Raw genomic sequence first — 18,166 nt, 5'->3', positions numbered from 1 at the left:
ACTACCCTGGCCAGCAAGATGTCCGGATCTGTCCCCAATTGAGCATGTTTTGGACTGGATGAAGCGTCGTCTCACGCGGTCTGCACGTCCAGCACGAACGCTGGTCCAACTGAGGCGCCAGGTGGAAATGGCATGGCAAGCCGTTCCACAGGACTACATCCAGCATCTCTACGATCGTCTCCATGGGAGAATAGCAGCCTGCATTGCTGCGAAAGGTGGATATACACTGTACTAGTGCCGACATTGTGCATGCTCTGTTGCCTGTGTCTATGTGCCTGTGGTTCTGTCAGTGTGATCATGTGATGTATCTGACCCCAGGAATGTGTCAATAAAGTTTCCCCCTCCTGGGTCAATGAATTCACGGTGTTCTTATTTCAATTTCCAGGAGTGTATAAGTTCCATATTCGTTTGCTGAGAACAATGAGAAGCCGCCGACAATCGACGATTTGGTGTACCGTGCCGCAGCCCTGTCCGCCAGACAGTTCGGTGCATGCAAGTCGACTGTACACCCTACGTTTCTCTCCACTTGTCCTGGCCGCCAGTAGAATATGTCAATACTGCAGCACACAGATATACGTAATTTTGTATAATTTCTATTGGTTGAGATTTTTTAGCTCGTAATGGTTTCATTTGCATCTGTTGCCTACATCTTTTAAATGTACGTGTGCCAATAATCACACTTCTAAGCGCCCCAAAACCCCAATAACAACAGTGTAAACTTATTTCCAAATGAAAACGGCCAAAACGCAAACGCATATTTAATAGCGACTTGCAAAACAAATACCAAGGTTAAAAAGAAGAAATCATGACTGGAAAGTAGTGTGAACAGTTTGTCTAGCAACAATTTCTACACTCATGGAAATGGAAAAAAGAACACATTGACACCGGTGTGTCAGACCCACCATACTTGCTCCGGACACTGCGAGAGGGCTGTACAAGCAATGATCACACGCACGGCACAGCGGACACACCAGGAACCGCGGTGTTGGCCGTCGAATGGCGCTAGCTGCGCAGCATTTGTGCACCGCCGCCGTCAGTGTCAGCCAGTTTGCCGTGGCATACGGAGCTCCATCGCAGTCTTTAACACTGGTAGCATGCCGCGACAGCGTGGACGTGAACCGTATGTGCAGTTGACGGACTTTGAGCGAGGGCGTATAGTGGGCATGCGGGAGGCCGGGTGGACGTACCGCCGAATTGCTCAACACGTGGGGCGTGAGGTCTCCACAGTACGTCGATGTTGTCGCCAGTGGTCGGCGGAAGGTGCACGTGCCCGTCGACCTGGGACCGGACCGCAGCGACGCACGGATGCACGCCAAGACCGTAGGATCCTACGCAGTGCCGTAGGGGACCGATCCGCCACTTCCCAGCAAATTAAGGACACTGTTGCTGCTGGGGTATCGGCGAGGACCATTCGCAACCGTCTCCATGAAGCTGGGCTACGGTCCCGCACACCGTTAGGCCGTCTTCCGCTCACGCCCCAACATCGTGCAGCCCGCCTCCAGTGGTGTCGCGACAGGCGTGAATGGAGGGACGAATGGAGACGTGTCGTCTTCAGCGATGAGAGTCGCTTCTGCCTTGGTGCCAATGATGGTCGTATCCGTGTTTGGCGCCGTGCATGTGAGCGCCACAATCAGGACTGCATACGACCGAGGCACACAGGGCCAACACCCGGCATCATGGTGTGGGGAGCGATCTCCTACACTGGCCGTACACCACTGGTTATCGTCGAGGGGACACTGAATAGTGCACGGTACATCCAAACCGTCATCGAACCCATCGTTCTACCATTCCTAGACCGGCAAGGGAACTTGCTGTTCCAACAGGACAATGCACGTCCGCATGTATCCCGTGCCACCCAACGTGCTCTAGAAGGTGTAAGTCAACTACCCTGGCCAGAAAGATCTCCGGATCTGTCCCCCATTGAGCATGTTTGGGACTGGATGAAGCGTCGTCTCACGCGGTCTGCACGTCCAGCACGAACGCTGGTCCAACTGAGGCGCCAGGTGGAAATGGCATGGCAAGCCGTTCCACAGGACTACATCCAGCATCTCTACGATCGTCTCCATGGGAGAATAGCAGCCTGCATTGCTGCGAAAGGTGGATATACACTGTACTAGTGCCGACATTGTGCATGCTCTGTTGCCTGTGTCTATGTGCCTGTGGTTCTGTCAGTGTGATCATGTGATGTATCTGACCCCAGGAATGTGTCAATAAAGTTTCCCCTTCCTGGGACAATGAATTCACGGTGTTCTTATTTCAATTTCCAGGAGTGTATTTCAGATAAGGGCCTCCACAGGACACAATGGCAGTGTGTGAACTTATCGTCGACAGGCTGTACGTGTCGGAGAAAACAATGCGATTTGACCCTAATGTATACAGTTTTCGAAGTCTTTGCCTGGGGTCGGCAACTAGAGCTTCACAACTTTGGGCTTGCTGATGGTCGCAGCAATCTGAATCAAAACAGTCTACACGATGTGTCGTGAATTAACTGCCGACTACTAATGATTAGTAATTAGGAGGTGACGGCAAACTCATCGCGTCCTTACTACACTGAAGAGCAAAGAAACTGGTACACCTGCTTAATATCGTGTAGGGCTCTCGCGAGCACGCAGAAGTGCCGCAACGCGATGTGGCATGGACTCGACCAATGCGTGAGATAGTGCTGGAGGGAACTGACAGCATCAATGCTTCAGGGCTGTCCATAAATCAGTAAGACTATCTGGGGTTGGAGATGTCTCCTGAACAACATGTTGCAAGGCACCTCAGATGTGCTCAATAATGTCCATGTCTGGAAGTTTGGTAGCCAGCGAAATTGTTTAAACTCAGTCTTCCTGGTGCCACTCTGTAGCAATTGTGGACGTGTGGGGTGTCGCACTGCTGCAATTGCCCAAGTCCGTCGGATTGCACAATGGACATGAATGGATGCAGGTGATCAGACAGGATGCTTACTTTCGTTTCACCTGTCAAAGTATGTATCAGGGGTCCCATATCACTCCAACTGCACACGCTTCAAACCATTACAGAGCCTCCACCAGCGTGGACAGTCTCCCGCTGACGTGCAGGGTCCATGGATTCGTGAGGTTGTCTTCCTAGCCGTGGACGTCCATCCACTCGACACAATTAGAAACGAGACTCGTCCGACCGGTCAACATGTTTCCACTTATCGACAGTCCAATCTCGGCGTCGACGGACCCAGGAGGCGCAAGGCTTTGCGTCGTGCAGTCATCGAGGGTACACGAGTGGACATTCGGCTCTGAAAGCCCATATCGATGATGTTTCGTCGAACGGTTCGTACGCTGAGAACTTGTTGATGACCCAGCATTGAAAGCTGCAGCAATTTGCGGAAGGGTTGCACTTCTGTCACGCTAAACTATTTCCTCGAGCTGTCGTAGGTCCCGTTCTTTTACCGGCCGCAGTGATTTCGAAGATTTCATGTTTTACCGAGTAACTGATATCGACGGTACACTCGTGAAATAATGGTCGCAGGGGAAAATCACCACTTCATCGCTACCTCGGAGATGCTGCGTCCTATCGCTTATGCGCCGACTGTTACACCATGTTGAAACTCACTTAATTCTTGATAACGGGCCATTGCAGCAGCAGTAAACGACTAACAACTGCGGCAGACACTTGCTGTCTTATGTCCGCGCTGCCTACCACAGGGTGGTATGCCGGCCAGTGTGGCCGAGCGGTTCTAGGCGCTACAGTCTGGAACCGCGAGACCGCTACGGTCGCAGGTTCGAATCCTGCCTCGGGCATGGATGTGTGTGATGTCCTTAGGTTAGTTAGGGTTAATTAGTTCTAAGTTCTAGGCGACTGATGACCTCAGAAGTTAAGTCGCATAGTGCTCAGAGCCATTTAAACAGGGTGGTATTCTGTCTGTTTATACACTCCTGGAAATGGAAAAAAGAACACATTGACACCGGTGTGTCAGACCCACCATACTTGCTCCGGACACTGCGAGAGGGCTGTACAAGCAATGATCACACGCACGGCACAGCGGACACACCAGGAACCGCGGTGTTGGCCGTCGAATGGCGCTAGCTGCGCAGCATTTGTGCACCGCCGCCGTCAGTGTCGGCCAGTTTGCCGCGGCATACGGAGCTCCATCGCAGTCTTTAACACTGGTAGCATGCCGCGACAGCGTGGACGTGAACCGTATGTGCAGTTGACGGACTTTGAGCGAGGGCGTATAGTGGGCATGCGGGAGGCCGGGTGCACGTACCGCCGAATTGCTCAACACGTGGGGCGTGAGGTCTCCACAGTACATCGATGTTGTCGCCAGTGGTCGGCGGAAGGTGCACGTGCCCGTCGACCTGGGACCGGACCGCAGCGACGCACGGATGCACGCCAAGACCGTAGGATCCTACGCAGTGCCGTAGGGGACCGCACCGCCACTTCCCAGCAAATTAGGGACACTGTTGCTCCTGGGGTATCGGCGAGGACCATTCGCAACCGTCTCCATGAAGCTGGGCTACGGTCCCGCACACCGTTAGGCCGTCTTCCGTTCACGCCTCAACATCGTGCAGCCCGCCTCCAGTGGTGTCGCGACAGGCGTGAATGGAGGGACGAATGGAGACGTGTCGTCTTCAGCGATGAGAGTCGCTTCTGCCTTGGTGCCAATGATGGTCGTATGCGTGTTTGGCGCCGTGCAGGTGAGCGCCACAATCAGGACTGCATACGACCGAGGCACACAGGGCCAACACCCGGCATCATGGTGTGGGGAGCGATCTCCTACACTGGCCGTACACCACTGGTGATCGTCGAGGGGACACTGAATAGTGCACGGTACATCCAAACCGTCATCGAACCCATCGTTCTACCATTCCTAGACCGGCAAGGGAACTTGCTGTTCCAACAGGACAATGCACGTCCGCATGTATCCCGTGCCACCCAACGTGCTCTAGAAGGTGTAAGTCAACTACCCTGGCCAGCAAGATGTCCGGATCTGTCCCCAATTGAGCATGTTTGGGACTGGATGAAGCGTCGTCTCACGCGGTCTGCACGTCCAGCACGAACGCTGGTCCAACTGAGGCGCCAGGTGGAAATGGCATGGCAAGCCGTTCCACAGGACTACATCCAGCATCTCTACGATCGTCTCCATGGGAGAATAGCAGCCTGCATTGCTGCGAAAGGTGGATATACACTGTACTAGTGCCGACATTGTGCATGCTCTGTTGCCTGTGTCTATGTGCCTGTGGTTCTGTCAGTGTGATCATGTGATGTATCTGACCCCAGGAATGTGTCAATAAAGTTTCCCCTTCCTGGGACAATGAATTCACGGTGTTCTTATTTCAATTTCCAGGAGTGTATTTGTTTTTGAATACGCATGCCTATACCAGTTTCCTTGGCGCTTCAGTGTATATCTTATCTACTGTGGACTCATGACATGCTAATTTATGTAGGTTATCAATTAATAACGAGATCGACAGAGAGGCGATCGGTAGTGTCGCCAGGAATGTCAGAATTGACTCTTGAGCAAAATCGTTTGACGACCATTGGTCCACAGCTTTGCACTAGTCTCTACGTCACATGGAAAGTAAGCAGTACCAATTTCCGATAAAGAGGAGTGTACGATTTTCGAACTGCGGCCGCATCTCCAGTCCGCGATAGTGGCAAACATTTCGACGCAAACAAGTTGTGATGGAGGAGCGCATTAATTTCTTGTTTTCGAGATGCTCTACCTGCTTTATGAGATTGGCCCCAACTGCCAGTCTGCCGCAGCCAATAATCGGATCTGGCGCTAATCGGGGAAGCCGCGGCTGCTCCCACGGGGGCGGACCCACAAATCGTGTTGCGGTCGCTCCTCATTACCGATGCCCTCCTCAACTGCCTCGAGGCACTCCGTGGCAGAGCTGTGGGCGAGGAGACGGGGGCTCCTGGTTTCCTCAGGCTGTGTCCCAGCCACTCGTAACACGTGTCCCAGACAATCGCTAACGGTATCCTGCGATACTCCGTCACATCTAAATCTTACATTTCACCACTCTTTCTACGGACTTGTAGCTACAAACAGAATTACGATAAAGCGTCCTACATCGCCTTACAAATTATCCATCCGGGGTAGGTTCGGTCGGCCTTCTAGTAACGGATGAGTAGCCACAAATACAGAGAAAATAGGGGAGAACAGGGTACAAGTGCGTGTGCTCACAAGCAGTGTAGCAGGTCATAGCAATCTATAAAAAGGGTAGAAAATCGGATGCACTTAATTACCAGCCAATTTCACTGACATCGATTTGTTGTAGATGATATCTTCCGAACCATGGATAAAGGGTATCAGACAGATGCCATATTCCTTGACTTCCGGAAAGCGTTTGACTCGGTACCCCACTGCAGACTCCTAACTAAGGTACGAGCGTATGGCATTGGTTACCAAGTATGTGAGTGGCTCGAAGACTTCTTAAGTAATAGAACCCAGTACGTTGTCCTCGATGGTGAGTGTTCATCGGAGGTGGTATCATCTGGAGTGCCCCAGGGAAGTGTGGTAGGTCCGGTGTTCTTTTCTATCTACATAAGTGATCTTCTGGATAGGGTGGATAGCAAATGGTTCAAATGGCTCTGAACACTATGGGACTTAACATCTGAGGTCATCAGTCCCCTAGAACTTAGAACTACTTAAACCTAACGAACCAAAGGACATCACACACACCCATGCCCGAGGCAGGATTCTAACCTGCGACCGTAGCGGTCGCCCGGTTCCGGACTGAAGCGCCCAGAACCGCTCGGCCACACCGGCCGTCGGGTGGATAGCAATGTGCGGCTGTTTCCTGATGATGCTGTGGTGTACGGGAAGGTGGCGTCGTTGAGTGACTGTAGGAGGATACAAGATGACTTGGACAGGATTTGTGATTGGTAAAGCATGGCAGCTAACTCTAAATATAGATAAATGTAAATTAATGCAGATGAATAGGAAAACAATCCTGTAATGTTTGAATACTCCACTAGTAGTGTAACGCTTGACACAGTCACGTCGATTAAATATTTGGGCGTAACATTGCAGAGCGATATGAAGTGGGACAAGCATGTAATGGCAGTTGTGGGGACGGCGGATAGTCGTCTTCGGTTCATCGGTAGAATTTTGGGAAGATGTGGTTCATCTGTAAAGGAGACCGCTTATAAAACACTAATACGACCTATTCTTGAGTACTGCTCGAGCGTTTGGGATCCCTATCAGGTCGGATTGAGGGAGGACAAGAAGCAATTCAGAGGCGGGCTGCTAGATTTGTTACTGGTAGGTTCGATCATCACGCGAGTGTTACGGAAATGCTTCAGCAACTCGGGTGGGAGTCTCTGGAGGAAAGGATCCGTTCTTTTCGTGAATCGCTACTGAGGAAATTTAGAGAACCAGCATTTAAGGTTGACTGCAGTACACTTTTACTGCCGCCAACTTATATTTCGCGGAAAGACAACAAAAGATAAGAGAGATTAGGACTCGTACAGAGGCATATAGACAGTCATTTTTCCCTCGTTCTGTTTGGGAGTGGGACAGGGAGAGAAGATGCTAGTTGTGGTACGAGGTACCCTCCGCCACGCACCGTATGGTGGATTAAGGAGTATGTATGTAGAGAAGCTCGTCTGCAGAAACCAGCGCGGTTTTAGGAAACAGTGGTCATGCGAGACACAGCTGGCCCTCTTTGTGCATGATATACAAGAGGCTCTAGATACCACCTCCCACGTTCATGCCATATTTCTCGACTTTCGAAAGGCGTTCGACTCAGTTCCGCACTGTCGCTTGTTCCAAAAAGTGCTCGCTTACGGTTTATCCGATGACATATGCGGTAGGATAGAAAGTTTTCTAACAGACAGAGAGCAGTATGTCGTCCTGAATGGCGTGACTTCAACAGAAACAAGAGTAACTTCAGGTGTGCCCCCAGGGCAGCGTAATAGGTCCGCTGCTTTTTACGGTTTACATAAACGATCTGGTGGATGGTATTGACAGCGGCATTACACTGTTTGCCGATGATGCTGTAGGCTACAGGAAAATAGTATCACACGGAAGTTTTGAACGATTTAACGAGGATTTGCAGAAAATAACTGCGTGGTGTAATGACTGGCAGTTATCTCTCAATATTAGTAAGTGTACGCTACTGCGTATATGGTTCAAATGGCTCTGAGCACTATGGGACTCAAGTGCTGAGGTCATTAGTCCCCTAGAACGTAGAACTAGTTAAACCTAACCAACCTAAGGACATCACAAACATCCATGCCCGAGGCAGGATTCGAACCTGCGACCGTAGCGGTCTTGCGGTTCCAGACTGCAGCGCCTTTAACCGCACGGCTACTGCGTATAAGAAGACGAAAATCCCCATTAATGTAGGAGTACAAAATAAATGCCCACTCTTTGGAAACGGTAACATCGGTCAACTATCTGGGTGTGACTATTCGAAATGATCTCAAATGGAGGTTCGAGTCCTCCCTCGGGCATGGGTGTGTGTGTTCGTCCTTAGGATAATTTAGGTTAAAGTAGTGTGTAAGCTTAGGGACTGATGACCTTAGCAGTTAAGTACCATAAGATTTTACACACATTTGAAAATTTTGAACATCTCAAATGGAATGATCATATTACACAAGCAACGGGCAAGGCGAACTCTAGATTGCGTTTATTGGCAGAATCCTGAAGCGATGCAGTCCTTCAATAAAGGAAATTGCTTACATTACGTAAGTTCGTTCGGTATTAGAGCATTGTTCGTCTCTAGGGGATCCTTACCAGTTGGGTCTGATTCAAGAGATTGAGAAGGTCCAAAGAAGAGCGGCAAGTTTCGTGACTGTTACATTTAGCCATGGCGAGAGCGTTACAAATCTCATAGAAAGTTTGAAGTGGGACACACTTTCAGATAGACGGCGCGCTAAACAGAAGGGGCTGCTCACTAAATTCCGAAATCCGATCTTCGCCGAGGATGTAGAACATATACGAGTATTACTACCACCAACTTTCAAATCGCGCAATGTTCACCATTCAAAGATAGAGGTGTTCAGATAATCGTTTTTCCCTCGCGAGGACCGCGAGTGTAACAGAAGAGGGGGGGGGGCTGATTTTGTGCCCTCCGTCACACACCGCTTGCGCTTGGTGGCTAGCGCAGTATATATGTAGATGTAGATGTAAATGTAGATGTAGATGTAGTGGAGCAATTGGTTCTCCTTCGCGTTTCCTACTCGAGTGATATCTGTCAGGGTTGTTAAAGCTTTCGCTGGTCAACTGACGTCTATCTTCATGCATATGACAGCTCATGTTGTAAGTCGGCAACATTTTGCTTCCATAGGTGTAATATCATACCTGTTCCCCTACATATTATATTCGATTTGAGGTCGCGATTTACGCTCGGTGATCGGATAACTGATCATTTCTTTGCTTGATGCTGGGTAGCACCAGGCACTAACATCTTCTGTAGTGTTGCAGGCCTGGGAATCAATTTGAGTTGGACGCTGATAGCAGGGAGCAGTGACTGATACGCGTTCATGTGTAAGCGGCAATCGGCAGAAGGGAGGGTAGAAAAGATGGTGTGTCGTGTTCGACCGAGAGGGATGTTTTACTGCTCTAAGGAGAATAGAGTAGACGCATCGGCCTTACATTTTTTTCTTTATTGTGATTTCATTCCCCTGCCCCATATGGGCAGGGGAGGGCTGTCAGCAGCACAATCCGCCGCTCTTCAGCCGAGTGACATGACAATCAAAACAAGAATAAAATAATACATACATAAGGAGGTAAAAAAGGGGGAACATAAAAACAGAGTAAGGGGAGAAAATGGAGGTAAAAATACACTGATATGGAGACGTTCATTGGGGACAGTTAAAAAAAAAACACCAGAAAGTTAAAGAACACAGTTGGCGATTCTTAAAACACAGAGAAGTCACTGGATGCGCAGGCACAGGTTAAAAGTCGGCCACAGTATTAAAAACACTCCGAAACAACACACTTAAAACCCACTTGGAGCACACATGACGAAGAATAAAACTACCAGGTGGGACCTGCCGAGGGAAAGGTCAGAGAGGATGGAAAAGGAGGGGAGAGCATGGGGCAGCTGGGGAAGCGGCGGGATGAAGAGAGGAGGGGCAACCGTGGGTTCAGGAAGAGGCAGGAGACACATGGGGCGGGAGAGGAAAAGGGAAGACAGGGCAGGAGGGAGCGCAGAGACACTGAAAGAAGGCACAAGAGATGGAGGGGGAGTAGGAGGGGAAATCCGCTCAGGGAGGGGGAGGAGAGGGAGCCCTGAGGAGGAGGCAGGAAGAGGGGGTTAGAGTTGGTAGGAAGGGTAGATGTCAGGGCGAAGCTCATCATCCGGGAGTGGTAGACGGTGGAAGTTGTGTTGGGAAAGGAGATGGAGGGTGTGGAGATGGAGAGAGGGAGGGACACAACGGTAAAGGCGCGGCAACTGGTCGGGAGTGGAGAGGAAGGGAGACACCAGGGGGTGAGGGGGATCAAGGCGGCGGACAATATATAGTGTGCGGATGTGTTCAAGGAAAAGGAGAAGGTGGGGGAAGGGGATGAGGTCATAGAGGATGCGCGTGGGGGACGGAAGGCGGATGCGGAAGGCGAGGTGGAGCGCATGGCGTTCGAGGATTTGGAGGGCGTTATAGAACCGGGGAGGGGCGGAAATCCAAGCGATGCTGGCATAACAAAGGATGGGGCGGATCATGGATTCGTAGGTGTGGAGGATGGTGGAAGGATGCAGACCCCATGTCCGTCCGGACAGGAGTTTCAGGAGGCGGAGGCGGTTGTGAGCTTTGTTTTGGATGGTAAGGAGATGGGGAGTTCGGCCTTACAGCCCGTACGGTGGCCCCTTCGCTGTGAGGCCACTGACCAGATGCGAGACGCTCTCGTACTGCGCAAAAACTCGGTGAAAAACGCGAGGTGCTGGAAGCTGACGGCCGAGAGCGATAGCATCTTACACGAGGAAGTGGTATCCCAGATCACGTAAGAAACAGATTGCCCAATCGCTTGGTCTAGCAGGCAACCCTTGTCAGGGAACAGCCACCAGCCGGCAACAGCGTCACACCCTTACTTGTGGAATCAACCACTAGATGGCACTCCGTTCTGTGAAATATGTGGCAACATCGTCCGAACGCATGCAGCTTTCCACCTTTTGGCGTCTGTGAAGTACAGCTGTTTCTGACATACCGGCGGTAGTGGATCGAGTCGTCCTGTCGAGGGCGTGCGAGTATATCAACTGTGGAAGGAGTAGACGGACAAATCCTGAACTAAAAATGTTGTGGCGTAACAAGCTAGCTATGCCACACTGAGAAGTAGCCGAAAGGGCACGCGTCAACTCACGCCGTCTTGCGTTAAGTCTGAAACAGGATACTCTATGAATGCTATAAAGAAAAGAACGGAGCTTCTCGTATACTTAACTTTTATTCACTTCTGCGGTACATCGCTCTTGATAATACAAGTGAGACTCTCTCCAGATATGGTTAACTGCGCCTTGCTAGGTCGTAGCCATGGACTTAGCTGAAGGCTATTCTAACTGTCTCTCGGCAAATGAGAGAAAGGCTTTGTACGTGTAGTCGCTAGCAATGTCGTCCGTACAACTGGGCGAGTGCTAGTACGTCTCTCGAGACCTGCCTTGTGGTGGCGCTCGGTCTGCGATCCTGACAGTGGCGACACGCGGGTCCGACATGTACTAATGGACCGCGGCCGATTTAAGCTACCACCTAGCAAGTGTGGTGTCTGGCGGTGACACCACAAAAAATGTTCAGATTTCCCGTCAAAGATAAAGAAAGGTTACGGGAGTGGATTTTAAATTCAGATAAATCAATAAATTAGTTACGAGTAAGAATTAATAAAGAGCCCTAAGCATTCGATCCTATCTAAATTTTGTCGCTCTTATATTCTGATATAACGTGGCAGCCCTTCCTGTACAAGAATCATAGCACACAATTTTTAAATGAAATCTTTGCTGCAATTTGGACTTTTTTAAACTGTTTATTCACTGCACTATTGTAATTTTGGCTGTAGAGGCATTTTTGTGTGCAATGTGAAAACTGAAACAAATATAAGATATGGATAACAAAATGCAAAGCATAGTGTGGTAACATTTGGTAAACAATTTAAGAAGCATTACCTTACAAGACCCTTCCCTTGGTACTTGAAAATGGCTCTAGAGCTGAAATCGCAACAGTGAAATAAATGAATAATAGCCGTCATCTAATTGCTAGGTCATCGGTCCCACTAAATCCTGGTATATACTAGAGCGAACGAAGTGAACGAGTATAAAACCTCGTTTACACTGCAGCAAACGAGTATTCATAGATAATTCGCCAATGTTCACTGCCATTCGTTTATACTTGTGAACAAGCGTTTATACTGGAATGAAGGGAGGAGAATAGAAGAGAACGAGCATAACATGCAAACTATAGACGCTGCCTATTTTAATTTTTTTTGTCTGTGTGCTAATAATCCTCTCACAGCTTTCACTCGAAAACAACACTACTTATAGTAACAGGTCTGCGCGAGTGCGGATATCCCCAGTAATAACTGTGTTGCAGACAAAAGCGTACCTCTGTTGCGAATATTTGCGGGTTATCTTTAAACTGTACAAAGTGAATTTTTAACATAATTATGGTTTGCCGTCTGTGGCTCTTCAAAGTTGACACCGCAAAAATATGCTCGAAAAACACGCTTCCACTTGTATATTACCGCGTTTGCAGCCCCCTTTCAACAACAATCCAAAATTCATCGTTTTGTGCCACTCTTATATCATTTACGATAAGTTACATGCAAAGTAAAAGAATTTAAATTTGAAATGACTGTCACTGAAATATGTCCAGCATTAATTCGCATCATAACGGAGTGCGGATTTTGAAAACTTTCTAGTGTTAACCTGCACATGGAGATCTTTTTTACCACCATAATCCGTATGAGAAGAGCTGTATAGCAAAGAGGAAATAGACGGCATGGAAGGCGAGTGTAAAACCTATGTGACTGCAATACAGTCGGCATTTAAACAGTAACTCGCGAGAAATGTTTGCGTGTTACGTTTCATTTATTTCATTTCGCATATGATGGTGAGAAATAAACTTGGTTTGTAGAATTACAGGAGCTAATCTACATTCTTAGATTGAAAACTCGGGAAAAAACCACAGCCAATCATGAGATACTACAGTCAGCAGTGTGACGAATGCATTTCGCGCGCATCGCTCTAGCCGAACGCAAATCAGCGTCATTCACGTCACAGAAGATACAGCGTTGCCAATTCCGCGACATGGACAGGTCAGTTAGCATTGTAGCGTCGCCTGCGACATCTGTTGACCGACGGGAAAACTATTTTTTCGGTTGCCTGTGTAACGCCGGAAATGCATATACTCCTATTTCCATCTGTTGTACTGTAAGTTTTTTCCTTAATTTGTTACCTGAATATATGACATTTCTGTGCCTTTATATATTGTAATTGTTTTACTATTTGTATATATATATATATATATATATATATATATATATATATATATATATATATATATATATATATGCATTTATGTCGGTGTATAATTGGTTTGTTTCGTAAATATTATTTGTATTTTTACGCTGGGTCTTGCCTAGGGAAAACTGCTATCGAACGATTACATCGATAGGTCGTGTGAAGAATCAAAGTGTGTAGGATCTTTGGTAGTGTTAACTCTGCCGCGTGGAGCGCGGGCAGAGCAGTTGGGGTCTGGCTGGAGTAGCGAGTGGAGCAGGTGTGTGGTGTGACGCTCCCGCGAGTTGCCCCGCTTTCGGGGTTTAGCAGCATGTAATTGCACTCGACTTGCTATGTTAGTTTCTGGCACGGTGTCGCGGACGGGAAGCATTAGCCGGCGCACATCAAGAGCCCGTTTCGTTTGGTGACCGTGTCGAGAAGAAGGCGCGCCAACATCCAGCTTCTGCAACAGCGACGGCCGACAATGAGTGACCGTCGCCACCTCCTCGATCGACGGCTTCAAACCTTCAATCAACTAACAAGGAAGACTAAAAGCACGTAAAGTTTCAGAACTGTATGGCAGACCTCAGCTTTTCAAATTGTTCCATTTGCCTCGCAAAATTACAGCAACTCAGCATGAACCTTTGTTGCTCATTGTCCCAATTGCATTACCAAGCAGGGTCCCTTCCTTTTCCGAAATGAAACCGAGTGTCGTTGAAATTCAGACGCCAGCATTAAAGTACTATCATTGCATTTCATTACTTTAGTTTCCAAGTGCAATTAAAGCATAGCTGGCTACAATAGTTAGATTACACAAGCACAAATTAATAGTGCGAGTTTTGTTAGCATATTTTAGCTTACCTGTGACTGCAGCTCAGCTTGGTACGTACTAAATTTTATTATTGTTAATTATTCAGAATCATTTAATTCAAGTTCAAAGTTAACTCTCTTGTTCCTAAATTGCGTAGAGTCAAGTTGCTTTTGAAATGATTGTTGAGGTAGTCCAAGACTAACCGTATTCTGCTGGGTTTCGATGTGCTTCAGAAAGAAAGCTCACTATTAACTTCAGTCACTAAATTAACTTTCGATTTTCCGGTTTTATTAATTCTTTTGCTAAATTAAGTCAGAGTGTAGCGAAATTTATTACTTCTGACAAACTTTCAGTTTTCACACTACACGTGTCAACCTTCAGTTGCCACGCTTCTAGTGCTAATTATATGTGTAATAACCTTTCTTTTTCAGTTACTATAGTAATTGTCCTTAGGACTGGCGACCGTGAATTCCCCCAAATCTCAAATATCTAATTACCGCCAGTTAATTGTTGACGTAACGGCCGCACATTTACTTTCTTTATTAACTTTACCCCTTTTCAAAATTAATTTTCCACCAGTTTCATTTGCATTTTTCCTTTCATTTAGATGTAACCCTTTCCTCCCTCTTTACCGACAGGTTAACTTCGGTGACGATTGCTTTTCCAAAATTCCCATTAGGTACACGCGGTTTCATTTTTCACTGTCATTAAGGTCGATAAGTGAGGGGGGGTTACACCTGTTCTGCGGTACGGACGGTCAATCTGTTTCTTACGTGATCTGGGGTGGTATCCCTCTGGTATAAGAAATGTGTGGGAGCTACTAACGGTTGGCGCAAGCTGACCCTTCACCGATCTTCTCATGGGACACAGCGAGCCACATTTTCCGCCAAACAGCACAGAAGTGAGGTCGCTGATATGAAGTAGATGGCAGTAGGTGGCAGCACAATCCACCTAATATGGAAAAGAGTTTTTTTGGGTGTCCGGATACTTTTGATCGCATAGTGTACCTCTCCATGTTTTAACGCGTATGGTAAGAGTTCAGTATGGGCACAAACTGGGCACCATTCATAGTGCGGAAAAAGTCATTAGGTTTGTGAAATCACTGAAACAAATTTTCTGGGAACGGGTGACAGCGAGGTGGTGGTGGTGGTGCAGCAACCCATTTTGCTAAGCTGTTCTTTAGGTTGCCTATCTTCAGGCACAATATGCAGCGTATGGAGCGCCTATTCCCTACGTTAACTACACCACTAAGCATATTACGAATCCAAACTATGTATGTGCCAATTTTCTGTATGTCTTCTAATTCTCGCACAGACATACGAGGGCAGTTCAATAAGTAATGCAACACATTTTTTTTCTGAAACAGGGGTTGTTTTATTCAGCATTGAAATACACCAGATTATTCCCCAATCTTTTAGCTACACAACACTATTTTTCAACGTAATCTCCATTCAATGCTACGGCCTTACGCCACCTTGAAATCAGGGCCTGTATGCCTGCACGGTACCATTCCACTGGTCGATGTCAGAGCCAACGTCGTACTGCATCAATAACTTCTTCATCATCCGCGTAGTGCCTCCCACGGATTGCGTCCTTCATTGGGCCAAACATATGGAAATCCGACGGTGTGAGATCGGGGCTGTAGGGTGCATGAGGAAGAACAGTCCACTGAAGTTTTGTGAGCTCCTCTCGGGTGCGAAGACTTGTGTGAGGTCTTGCGCTGTCATGAAGAAGGAGAAGTTCGTTCAGATTTTTGTGCCTACGAACACGCTGAAGTCGTTTCTTCAATTTCTGAAGAGTAGCACAATACACTTCAGAGTTGATCGTTTGACCATGGGGAAGGACATCGAACAGAATAACCCCTTCAGCGTCCCAGAAGACTGTAACCATGACTTTACCGGCTGAGGGTATGGCTTTAAACTTTTTCTTGGTAGAGGAGTGGGTGTGGCGCCACTCCATTGATTGCCGTTTTGTTTCAGGTTCGAAGTGATGAACCCATGTTTCATCGCCTGTAACAATCTTTGACAAGAAATTGTCACCCTCAGCCACATGACGAGCAAGCAATTCCGCACAGATGGTTCTCCTTTGCTCTTTATGGTGTTCGGTTGGACAACGAGGGACCCAGCGGGAACAAACCTTTGAATATCCCAACTGGTGACAGCACTACCAACAGAGATGTCAAGTTGAGCACTGAGTTGTTTGATGGTGATCCGTCGATCATCTCGAACGAGTGTGTTCGCACGCTCCGCCATTGCAGGAGTCACAGCTGTGCACGGCCGGCCCGCACGCGGGAGATCAGACAGTCTTGCTTGACCTTGCGGCGATGATGACACACGCTTTGCCCAACGACTCACCATGCTTTTGTCCACTGCCAGATCACCGTAGACATTCTGCAAGCGCCTATGAATATCTGAGATGCCCTGGTTTTCCGCCAAAAGAAACTCGAACACTGCCTGTTGTTTGCAACACACATCCATTACAGACGCCATTTTAACAGCTCCGTACAGCGCTGCCACCTGTAGGAAGTCAATGAAACTATACGAGACGAAGCGGGAATGTTTGAAAATATTCCACAAGAAATTTCCGGTTTTTTCAACCAAAATTGGCCGAGAAAAAAAATGTGTTGCATTACTTATTGAACTGCCCTCGTATTTTGATCCCGCAGAGGTACTTATTAATTTCGCTCTACTTTATCTACTGCAACAAGCATTCCAGCCGCGCGGTCAGAGGCGCCTTGTCACGCCCCTCGCGGCTCCCCCCGTCCGCGGTTCGAGTCCTCCCTCGGGCTTAGGTGTGTGTGTGTTTTCCTTAGTGTAAGGTAGTTTAAGTTAGATTAAATAGTGCGCAAGCTTAGGGACCGATGACCTCAGCCGTTTGGTCCCATAAGACCTTACCACAAATTACCAAATTTTTTCCAACCATTCCAAGCAACCTCTAAAAGCTATACAAAGTGAACATTAATGAAACCGACAAGCAGCAGGGCCGGATTTATGAATGGAAATTGAGGGAAAAAGGTCCTATGAACATGTGTCCGGAAATGCATCGTTGCCATGGTACATGGCACTGACGAATGAGACTTCCTCTGACCACGTGCCGTATATTCCTTGTGTGTTACAGTTTGTGTGATTGACGCAGCGTATTCTAAGCAATAGAATGGCCCGGTTTTCATGTAGGGTAGAAGTCAGCTTGGTGTTTCTATAAGGACAAGCAGATGGAAACAGTTGAGAGGCATAACCCGGTCCTCCACATCCTGTAACGCCGGAAATGCATATCCTTCTATTTCCATCTATTGTACTATAGATTTTTCCTTATTTTGTCACCTGAAGATATGACATTTCTGTGTCTTTATATATTGTAATTGTTTTACTGTTTATATATATATGCATTTATGTTGGTTTGTTTTGTGAATATTATTTGTATTTATACGCTGGGTCTGGCCTAGGGAAAACTATGCTATCGAACGAATACATCGATAGGTCGTGTGGAGAACAAAAGTGTTTAGATTCTTTGGTAGTGTTAACTCTGTCGCGTGGAGCGCGGGAAGAGAGAGAGTCTGCCTGGAGTAGCGAGTGGAGCAGGTGTGTTGTGTGACGCTCCCGCGAGTTGCCGCGCTTCCGGGGTTGGGCAGCATGTAATTGCGCTCGATTTGCTATGATAGTTTCTGACACGGTGTCGCGGACGGGAAGCAATAGCTGGCGCACATCAAGAGCCCGTTTCGCCTGGTGACCGTGTCGAGAAGAAGGCGCGCCAACATCTAGCTTCTGCAACAGCGACGGCCGACAATGAGTGACTGTCGCCACCTCCTCGATCGACGGCTTCAAACCTCCAATCAACCAACAAGGAAGACTGGAAGCACGTAAAGTTTTAGAAATGTATGGCAGACCTCAGCTTTTCAAACTTCAAATCACAAAATTACAGCAACGTAGCATGAACCTTTGTTGCTCATTGTCCCAATTGCATTACCAAG

General features: G+C 47.9%; 1 protein-coding gene across 1 annotated transcript in view; it reads right to left on the bottom strand.

Moving 5' to 3' along the window:
* LOC126252874 (serine-enriched protein) overlaps positions 1 to 18,166 on the bottom strand; it is a 237,758-nt gene that overhangs the window by 146,204 nt on the left and 73,388 nt on the right. The window lies entirely within an intron of this gene.

This window comes from Schistocerca nitens, chromosome 4 (assembly GCF_023898315.1).
Source record: "Schistocerca nitens isolate TAMUIC-IGC-003100 chromosome 4, iqSchNite1.1, whole genome shotgun sequence".
Lineage (NCBI taxonomy): Eukaryota > Metazoa > Arthropoda > Insecta > Orthoptera > Acrididae > Schistocerca > Schistocerca nitens.
Note: the sequence above shows the minus strand (reverse complement) of the source record. Positions and strands in the feature narration are given on the sequence as shown.